The sequence below is a fragment of the Ranitomeya variabilis genome, chromosome 5 (genome assembly GCF_051348905.1).
Source record: "Ranitomeya variabilis isolate aRanVar5 chromosome 5, aRanVar5.hap1, whole genome shotgun sequence".
Taxonomy (NCBI): domain Eukaryota; kingdom Metazoa; phylum Chordata; class Amphibia; order Anura; family Dendrobatidae; genus Ranitomeya; species Ranitomeya variabilis.
Window position 1 is genome coordinate 602782936 of NC_135236.1, and position 11225 is coordinate 602794160.

Sequence of the window (11225 nt, forward strand, 5' to 3'; positions counted from 1 at the left end):
ACTACACAGGGACATGTTTATAGCGAGCACACCACAACAGATCCGAGGTGAGGAGGCCGCTATACTGGAGGACCACCAGCACAACACATCAGGTGCAGTCCTTTACTTTCTGCACTGAGGTACATGAGAGCCATCAGTGGTTTGCCTGCACACAGCCAGCTCCTGGGCATCCTGCAATGTAATGTGACATAAGCTTATGACACACCAGCGTCACACACCCTGACATCTGAGCACAAGAAACACTTCCCCTCCACACCTTCCCACTTAGTGTGCAGCCAATCCGCCAGCACTGCCGCTTCCACCAATCACTGGGTCACGCTCTCCCCACCAGCTCTGCAGAATGTCAGGGAAACTACTATTGGCTTCACCGTGCTGTGCCAGAGCAGCAGCAAGCAAAATTATCTGCTACCTAAGATTACTCAATGATATGCAACCCAACAAAATGGAGATTGTAGTCACACCAGCAGTGGCCGTCCCTGCACAGCAGCGGAGGGGGGATCACACCCAGCAAGTCCTCCATTCAGAGGGGACCCGAACAGCAGGAGAACCCACACAGAGAGTTCAATGCCGTCATTAACTATTATGCCAACTGCAAAACACAAGAAAGCTGGGCTAACCCCTTAGTGACTGCATGCGTAGGAAGACAGTCGGGCATGAAGGGATCAAATGTTAGGCCCATTTAAAATTGCAGCAGCAGAAGTACAGTGCCAGGTACAGGGTCAGGTGTCAGTGAGGGCAGCAAGTCCAGCAGAGGGCGCCACACAAATGACAGCACACCACTTCTGCATCCTGTCCTGTCCTGTGGTCACTGACAAACTATAGAACAAGATTTATGTAGTGCTGAGCCGCCATCAAACAAGGATGAAAGCAGAGATGTTACTGGTGACCAGAAATCCAGCTAATGTAATATGGGGACGCAGTCACTGGGGTCATGACTTCCCAAGTACAGGACCAGTCACATCAGGAAAAGGGGCACTACAGGGCATTCCCACCAGCACCAGTCACATCAGGAAAAGGCGCACTACAGGGCATTCCCACCAGCAACCTCAGGAAGAGGGGCACTACAGGCATTCCCACCAGCACCAGTCACATCAGGAAAAGGCGCACTACAGGGCATTCCCACCAGCACCAGTCACATCAGGAAAAGGGGCACTACAGGGCATTCCCACCAGCACCACTCACATCAGGAAAAGGGGCACTACAGGCATTCCCACCAGCACCAGTCACATCAGGAAAAGGGGCACTACAGGGCATTCCCACCAGCACCAGTCACCTCAGGAAGAGGGGCACTACAGGCATTCCCACCAGCACCAGTCACATCAGGAAAAGGGGCACTACAGGGCATTCCCACCAGCACCAGTCACCTCAGGAAAAGGGGCACTACAGGGCATTCCCACCAGCACCAGTCACATCAGGAAAAGGCGCACTACAGGGCATTCCCACCAGCACCAGTCACATCAGGAAAAGGCGCACTACAGGGCATTCCCACCAGCACCAGTCACATCAGGAAAAGGGGCACTACAGGGCATTCCCACCAGCACCACTCACATCAGGAAAAGGGGCACTACAGGCATTCCCACCAGCACCAGTCACATCAGGAAAAGGGGCACTACAGGGCATTCCCACCAGCACCAGTCACCTCAGGAAGAGGGGCACTACAGGCATTCCCACCAGCACCAGTCACATCAGGAAAAGGGGCACTACAGGGCATTCCCACCAGCACCAGTCACCTCAGGAAAAGGGGCACTACAGGGCATTCCCACCAGCACCAGTCACATCAGGAAAAGGCGCACTACAGGGCATTCCCACCAGCACCAGTCACATCAGGAAAAGGCGCACTACAGGGCATTCCCACCAGCACCAGTCACATCAGGAAAAGGGGCACTACAGGGCATTCCCACCAGCACCAGTCACCTCAGGAAGAGGGGCACTACAGGCATTCCCACCAGCACCAGTCACATCAGGAAAAGGGGCACTACAGGGCATTCCCACCAGCACCAGTCACCTCAGGAAAAGGGGCACTACAGGGCATTCCCACCAGCACCAGTCACCTCAGGAAAAGGGGCACTACAGGGCATTCCCACCAGCACCAGTCACATCAGGAAAAGGCGCACTACAGGGCATTCCCATCAGCACCAGTCACATCAGGAAAAGGCGCACTACAGGGCATTCCCACCAGCACCAGTCACATCAGGAAAAGGGGCACTACAGGGCATTCCCACCAGCACCAGTCACATCAGGAAAAGGCGCACTACAGGGCATTCCCATCAGCACCAGTCACATCAGGAAAAGGCGCACTACAGGGCATTCCCACCAGCACCAGTCACATCAGGAAAAGGGGCACTACAGGGCATTCCCACCAGCACCAGTCACATCAGGAAAAGGCGCACTACAGGGCATTCCCACCAGCACCAGTCACATCAGGAAAAGGGGCACTACAGGGCATTCCCACCAGCACCACTCACATCAGGAAAAGGGGCACTACAGGCATTCCCACCAGCACCAGTCACATCAGGAAAAGGCGCACTACAGGGCATTCCCACCAGCACCACTCACATCAGGAAAAGGGGCACTACAGGCATTCCCACCAGCACCAGTCACATCAGGAAAAGGCGCACTACAGGGCATTCCCACCAGCACCAGTCACATCAGGAAAAGGGGCACTACAGGCATTCCCACCAGCACCAGTCACATCAGGAAAAGGCGCACTACAGGGCATTCCCACCAGCACCAGTCACATCAGGAAAAGGGGCACTACAGGGCATTCCCACCAGCACCAGTCACCTCAGGAAGAGGGGCACTACAGGCATTCCCACCAGCACCAGTCACATCAGGAAAAGGCGCACTACAGGGCATTCCCACCAGCACCAGTCACCTCAGGAAGAGGGGCACTACAGGCATTCCCACCAGCACCAGTCACATCAGGAAAAGGCGCACTACAGGGCATTCCCACCAGCACCAGTCACCTCAGGAAGAGGGGCACTACAGGCATTCCCACCAGCACCAGTCACATCAGGAAAAGGGGCACTACAGGCATTCCCACCAGCACCAGTCACATCAGGAAAAGGGGCACTACAGGGCATTCCCACCAGCACCAGTCACATCAGGAAAAGGCGCACTACAGGGCATTCCCACCAGCACCAGTCACCTCAGGAAGAGGGGCACTACAGGCATTCCCACCAGCACCAGTCACATCAGGAAAAGGGGCACTACAGGGCATTCCCACCAGCACCAGTCACCTCAGGAAAAGGGGCACTACAGGGCATTCCCACCAGCACCAGTCACATCAGGAAAAGGGGCACTACAGGGCATTCCCACCAGCACCAGTCACCTCAGGAAAAGGGGCACTACAGGGCATTCCCACCAGGGCCAGTCACATCAGGAAAGGGGCACTACAGAGCATTCCCACCAGGGCCAGTCACATGAGGAAAAGGAGCATTACAGGGCATTCCCACCAGCACCAGTCACAACCAGAATACAGGCAGTATGCCAACACACGACCCCCTCCCCATACAGGCCCATTCCCATTACACACATTATAATGAGGTCAGTGTATGGGAACCTGGTCATGTGGGGGTCACAGGGGCCATGACTGCGGTACCTGGGCAGTATCACATGACCCGCTCACCTGATTAGCTGCTACTTAAGGCTATGTTCACACTGAGTTCCTACAAGTGGTTGTTGAAGCGGATCCACTTAAAAACCGACTCCATAAACCCCTTCACATCTTGCCTGATTGGGAGTTTGAATCCGATCACAGCTCCCTATGAGAACATCGCCTAAACCAGCGGGAAAGTGAGCGGAAGTGTCCGAGGAGGCTGGCGGAGCCGCACTGGCAGAGGGCACACACCCGCGGGCTGGCGGAGCCGCACTGGCAGAGGGCACACACCCGCGGGCTGGCGGAGCCGCACTGGCAGAGGGCACACACCCGCGGGCTGGCGGAGCCGCACTGGCAGAGGGCACACACCCGCGGGCTGGCGGAGCCGCACTGGCAGAGGGCACACACCCGCGGGCTGGCGGAGCCGCACTGGCAGAGGGCACACACCCGCGGGCTGGCGGAGCCGCACTGGCAGAGGGCACACACCCGCGGGCTGGCGGAGCCGCACTGGCAGAGGGCACACACCCGCGGGCTGAGGCGGCTGTGGCTGCTGAGAGAAGGTGGGCGCCTCAGCCGCGGGCTCCAGAAGGTAAACACCGGCCACGCCCCCCACAGTGCTCTCCCCAGCGTGCAGCATGGGGCCGGGCAGTACATTTCCAGCAGCCCCGCTCTCCTCCACCTGGTGCTGCGCAGGGCACTGCCAGCCATGTTACGTGTGCCACACAAGTGCACATGGAGGGGCGGGCTGCAGCAGCATGGAGCCAGCCTGTGCCCGGGCGCTGCACCGAGGATGACGGGGCAGGAGGTGCCCAGTGCCGCAGTCATTAATAAGGAGTTTAGCAGTAAACAAGCCCCGGCAGCCGGAGGAAAAGTTGCCATCTCCCCCCTCCTGCCCTGCGCCGTGCCCACTGCCGCCGTCATTCCAGCACACCCGGGGCCCCGCGGCTCTTACCTTGCGGGCTGTGCTGTCCGCGCTGTGGGAGACGCTCAGGTTAGAAGAGGGGAGGATCCCACGGGAAACAGGGCAGCCCCGGAGCCTGGCAGGGAGAGTGCCGCGGCTGGTCGCCACATACTGTGCCAGGGACGCGGCGGCCGCGACAAAGTAACTCCGGTGTGTCACAGCCGAGTGCGCGGCCCCCGGTGCAATGGCCGCTGCGGCGCCCTCCGGCCGGGAGCCCTGCACACATCCATATTTCTATGTGCGTGTGTATGCTGCTATGAATGGTTGCAGGCAGCTCTGCTGGGAAAGGGGGTGGGTGCTGCTCGGCTTACTTCGCCCTCACTCCTGTGTCAGTCTCCAGCCGGGGAGGGGGTGTGACCGTGTCCGCTCCCCGCACTTTAGTCACACGCGTGTGGCAGTGGCACCGCTGCGCCTGCTCCTCGGAGTTCGGGCACTACTGGTGGCCGCTCACTGGTGCCCCCGAGCGCGTCCTTCTAGAAGTCTCCCACCTCCTCCTCCTCCCATCACCTCCACTAGTGATGCTCAGGATACGAGTGACGTACTTCTTATTGGGCTCTGCTGCCTCCACCACCCAGGATCTGATGAGAGCAGATGTATTCTGTAAGGGACGGTGACAGGGCGGGGCGAGAGCGGAGGAAGTCACCGAGCACACTGCTGTGCGCACACTGTACCTGCCGATAGTGCCACTGTGTGCGGGGGGCGGCCAGTGTCTGTGTATGGTATGGCACTGCTGTGCGCACACTGTACCTGCCGATAGTGCCACTGTATGCGGGGGGCGGCCAGTGTCTGTGTATAGTATGGCACTGCTGTGCGCACACTGTACCTGCCGATAGTGCCACTGTGTGCGGGGGGCGGCCAGTGTCTGTGTATAGTATGGCACTGCTGTGCGCACACTGTACCTGCCGATAGTGCCACTGTATGCGGGGGGCGGCCAGTGTCTGTGTATAGTATGGCACTGCTGTGCGCACACTGTACCTGCCGATAGTGCCACTGTGTGCGGGGGGCGGCCAGTGTCTGTGTATAGTATGGCACTACTGTGCGCACACTGTACCTGCCGATAGTGCCACTGTATGCGGGGGGCGCCAGTGTCTGTGTATAGTATGGCACTACTGTGCGCACACTGTACCTGCCGATAGTGCCACTGTATGCGGGGGGCGGCCAGTGTCTGTGTATAGTATGGCACTACTGTGCGCACACTGTACCTGCCGATAGTGCCACTGTGTGCGGGGGCGGCCAGTGTCTGTGTATAGTATGGCACTACTGTGCGCACACTGTACCTGCCGATAGTGCCACTGTATGCGGGGGGCGGCCAGTGCCTGTGTATAGTATGGCATTACTGTGCGCACACTGTACCTGCCGATAGTGCCACTGTATGCGGGGGGCGGCCAGTGTCTGTGTATAGTATGGCATTACTGTGCGCACACTGTACCTGCCGATAGTGCCACTGTATGCGGGGGGCGGCCAGTGTCTGTGTATAGTATGGCACTGCTGTGCGCACACTGTACCTGCCGATAGTGCCACTGTGTGCGGGGGGCGGCCAGTGTCTGTGTATAGTATGGCACTACTGTGCGCACACTGTACCTGCCGATAGTGCCACTGTGTGCGGGGGGCGGCCAGTGTCTGTGTATAGTATGGCACTGCTGTGCGCACACTGTACCTGCCGATAGTGCCACTGTATGCGGGGGGCGGCCAGTGTCTGTGTATAGTATGGCACTACTGTGCGCACACTGTACCTGCCGATAGTGCCACTGTATGCGGGGGGCGGCCAGTGTCTGTGTATAGTATGGCATTACTGTGCGCACACTGTACCTGCCGATAGTGCCACTGTGTGCGGGGGGCGGCCAGTGTCTGTGTATAGTATGGCACTGCTGTGCGCACACTGTACCTGCCGATAGTGCCACTGTATGCGGGGGGCGGCCAGTGTCTGTGTATAGTATGGCACTACTGTGCGCACACTGTACCTGCCGATAGTGCCACTGTATGCGGGGGGCGGCCAGTGTCTGTATATAGTATGGCACTACTGTGCGCACACTGTACCTGCTGATAGTGCCACTGTATGCGGGGGGCGGCCAGTGTCTGTGTATAGTATGGCACTACTGTGCGCACACTGTACCTGCTGATAGTGCCACTGTATGCGGGGGGCGGCCAGTGTCTGTATATAGTATGGCACTACTGTGCGCACACTGTACCTGCTGATAGTGCCACTGTATGCGGGGGGCGGCCAGTGTCTGTGTATAGTATGGCACTACTGTGTGCACACTGTACCTGCTGATAGTGCCACTGTATGCGGGGGGCGGCCAGTGTCTGTGTATAGTATGGCACTACTGTGCGCACACTGTACCTGCCGATAGTGCCACTGTATGCGGGGGGCGGCCAGTGTCTGTGTATAGTATGGCACTACTGTGCGCACACTGTACCTGCCGATAGTGCCACTGTATGCGGGGGGCGGCCAGTGTCTGTGTATAGTATGGCACTACTGTGTGCACACTGTACCTGCCAATAGTGCCACTGTATGCGGGGGGGGCGGCCAGTGCCTGTGTATACTATGGCACTACTGTGCGCACACTGTACCTGCCGATAGTGCCACTGTATGCGGGGGCGGCCAGTGTCTGTGTATAGTATGGCACTACTGTGCGCACACTGTACCTGCCAATAGTGCCACTGTATGCGGGGGGGGCGGCCAGTGCCTGTGTATACTATGGCACTACTGTGCGCACACTGTACCTGCCGATAGTGTCACTGTATGCGGGGGGCGCCAGTGTCTGTATAGTATGGCACTACTGTGCGCACACTGTACCTGCCGATAGTGCCACTGTATGCGGGGGGCGGCCAGTGTCTGTGTATAGTATGGCACTGCTGTGCGCACACTGTACCTGCCGATAGTGCCACTGTATGCGGGGGGCGGCCAGTGTCTGTGTATACTATGGCACTACTGTGCGCACACTGTACCTGCCGATAGTGTCACTGTATGCGGGGGGCGCCAGTGTCTGTGTATAGTATGGCACTACTGTGCGCACACTGTACCTGCCGATAGTGCCACTGTATGCGGGGGGCGGCCAGTGTCTGTGTATAGTATGGCACTGCTGTGCGCACACTGTACCTGCCGATAGTGCCACTGTATGCGGGGGGCGGCCAGTGTCTGTGTATAGTATGGCACTACTGTGTGCACACTGTACCTGTTGATCCTGGCCACTGACTGCATGCCAGGGACCTAAGGATGGCCAATGTCTGCGTACACTATACATACTATGGCATTACTTTGTGCACACAAGTACCTGCTGATCCTGGTCACTGACTGCATGCTGGGGACCAGAGGGCGGCCAGTGTCTGTGTGTACTGTGGCACTACTGTGTGCACATATGTACCTGCTGATCCTGGCCACCAAATGCATGACAGGGACAAGAGAGCGGCCAATACCTGTGTGTACTATGGCATTACTGCACAGACAAGTGCGTGTCACAAAATTAGAACATCAAAAAGTTAACTTATTTCAGTTCTTCAATACAAAAAGTGAAACTCATATATTATATACCGTATTTCGCGGACTATAAGACGCACCGGACCATAAGGCACACCCCAAATTTGGGGTGAAAATTGCAGAAAAAAAGATTTTTTATAAGATGGGGGTCCGTCTTATTGTCCGAATTTACAGTATCTTACCTGAAGGCTGGCGGTGGCAGAGCAGGGTCACAGGAGGCATGGTGTCGGCAGAGGTGGGGTGATGCGGTACGGCGTGCACCTGAGCAGGGTCCCTTCCTGCTTAGGTGGGCGACCCCACGGCATGGTGTCCATGGGAGGGTTGCAGCACTGGTTACCGGCAGAGGTGATGGGATGAGGAGGTGCTGCGATCAGGAGGTGCTGCGATCAGGAGGTGCTGGGATCAGGAGGTGCTGGGATCAGGAGGTGCTGGGATCAGGAGGTGCTGGGATCAGGAGGCGCAGTGACAGGTATGGTGTGAGAGGGTCCCTTTCCCCGGTGAGGTGATGCAGCAGCCCGGTAAGGAGCAGAGCCGGGTGAATGCTGTTGTTATCGGTGGTGGCGGCCATCTTCCGGGGGCCGCGCGAGCGCAGATGTAGCGCTCTGCTTCCCGGGGCTTCAGGAAAATGGCCGCGGGAGGCCGCGCGTGCGCAGATGGAGATCGCGCGGCCATTTTCCTGAAGCTAAGAACTTCAGAAAAATGGCCGCCGCGATCCCCATCTGCGCACGCGCGGCATCCCGCGGCCATTTTCCTGAAGCCCCGGGAAGCAGAGCGCTTCATCTGCGCACGTGCGGCCCCCGGAAGATGGCCGCCACCACCGATGACAACAGGATTCACCCGGCTCTGCTCCTTACCGGGCTGCTGCATCACCTCACCGGGGAAAGGGACCCCGCTCACTGCGCCTCCTCATCTCCGCACGTCTGCCGCCGCACCTCTGCCACCGCACCTCTGCCGCCACGGGTAAGCCTGCATTTCGACTATTAGACGCACCCCCCATTTTCCCCCCTTTTTGGGGGGGGAAAAAGTGCGTCTTGTAGTCCGAAAAATATGGTAGTCATTACACACAGTGATCTATTTCCAGTGTTTATTTCTGTTAATGTTGATGATTATGGCTTACAGCCAATGAAAGCCCAAAAGTCATTATCTCAGTAAATTAGAATACTTTACAACACCAGCTTGAAACAGGAATTTAAAATCCGAAATGTTGGCCTACTGAAATGTATGTTCAGTAAATGTACTCAATACTTGGTTGTGGCATCAATTACTGCATCAATGCGGCATGGCATGGAGGCAATCAGCCTGTAGCACTGCTGAGGTGTTATGGAAGCCCAGGTTGCTTTGATAGCAGCCTTCAGCTCATCTGCATTGTTGGGTCTGATGTCTCTCATCTTCCTCTTGACAATACCACATCGATTCTCTATGGGGTTAAGTTCAGGAGAGTTTGCTGGCCAATCAAGCACAGTGATACTGTTGAAAACACCTTGGATCACTGAGCAACAGTCCAGTTCTTTTTCTCCTTGGCCCAGGTAAGACGCTTCTGGCGTTGTCTATTGGTCATGAGTGGCTTGACACAAGGAATGCGACACTTGTAGCCCATGTCCTGGATATGTCTGTGTGTGGTGGCTCTTGAAGCAATGACTCCAGCAGCAGTCCCACTCCTTGTGAATCTCCCCCAAGTTTTTAATGGCCTTTTCTTAACAATCCTTTCAAGGCTGCCGTTATCCCGGTTGCTTGTGCACCTTTTTCTACCACACTTTCTCCTTCCACTCAACTTTTCATTTATATGCTTGAATACAGCACTCTGGGAACAGCCAGTTTCTTTAGCAATGATATTTGTGGCTTACCCTCCTTGTGGAGTGTGTCAATGACTGCCTTCTGGACATCTGTCAAGTTCGCAATCTTCCCCATGATTGTGGAGCCTACTGAAACAGACTAAGGGGCCTTTTTAAACGCTTAGGAAGCCTTTACAGGTGTTTTTTTGTTAATCTAATTTACTGAGATAATGACTTTTGGGTTTTCATTGGCTGTAAGCCATAATCATCAACATTAACAGAAATAAACACTTGAAATAGATCACCCTGTAATGACTCTATATGAGTTTAATTTTTTGCATTGCAGAACTGAAATAAAGTAACTTTTTTATTATATTCTAATTTAGTGAGAAGTACTTGTATGTACCTGCTGATCTTGGCCACTGACTGTATGCCGGGGACCACAGGGCAGCCAATGTCTGTGTATGATATACGTACTACAGCATTACTGTGTGCACACATGTACCTGCTGATCCTGGCCATTAACTGCATGCTGGGGACCAGAGATCAGCCAATGTCTGTGTATACTATGGCATTACTGCAGGGGCGTAGCTAGAGCTTTTGCCGCCCGGGCTGTTCCCGAGTTTTCCCAATTTCCGTGTTTCATGTTTGCATGTGTTAGCGCTGCAGTGTGCTGCTTTTTTTGCTTGACTGTATAGGAGTTGGTGACTCTAAGGTTCAGCACCTGTTCACACTTAGTCTATGTTTGGATGTGACGGTCAGTTTTTTCAAACACCTTCTCATTTAAAGATTTTTCTGTATTTTCATGACTATGAAAATTGTAAATTCACACTGAAGGCATCAAAACTATGAATTAACACACGTGGAATTATATACTTAACAAAAAAGTGTGAAACAACTGAAATTATGTCTTATATTCTAGGTTCTTCAAAGTAGCCACCTTTTGCGTTGATGACTGCTTTGCACACTCTTGGCATTCTTTTGATTATCTTCAAGAGGTAGTCACCGGAAATGATCTTCCAACAATCTTGAAGGAGTTCCCAGAGATACTTAGCACTTGTTGGCCCTTTTGCCTTCACTCTGCGGTCCAGCTCACCCCAAACCATCTCGATTGGGTTCAGGTCTGGTGACTGTGGAGGCCACGTCATCTGGCGTAGCACCCCATCACTCTCTTTCTTGGTCAAATAGCCCTTACACAGCCTGGAGGTGTGATTGGGGTCATTGTCCTGTTGAAAAATAAATGATGGTCCAACTAAACGCAAACCGGATGGAATAGCATGCCGCTGCAAGATGCTGTGGTAGCCATGCTGGTTCAGTATGCCTTCAATTTTGAATAAATCCCCAACAGTGTCACCAGCAAAGCACCCCCACACCATCACACCTCCTCCATGCTTCACAGTGGGAACCAGGCATGTA

At 55.2% G+C, this 11225-nt stretch overlaps 1 protein-coding gene across 4 annotated transcripts in view; it reads right to left on the bottom strand.

The window, feature by feature from the left end:
• Positions 1-5179, bottom strand: part of JADE2 (jade family PHD finger 2) — a 309232-nt gene extending 304053 nt beyond the window's left edge. The window contains exon 1 of one of the 4 annotated variants that reach the window (XM_077266044.1): positions 5102-5179. The gene's annotated coding sequence lies outside the window, so the exon portion shown is untranslated. The other 3 variants (XM_077266043.1, XM_077266042.1, XM_077266046.1) reach the window with 3 other exon arrangements.
• Positions 5180-11225: the final 6046 nt, after the last annotated feature.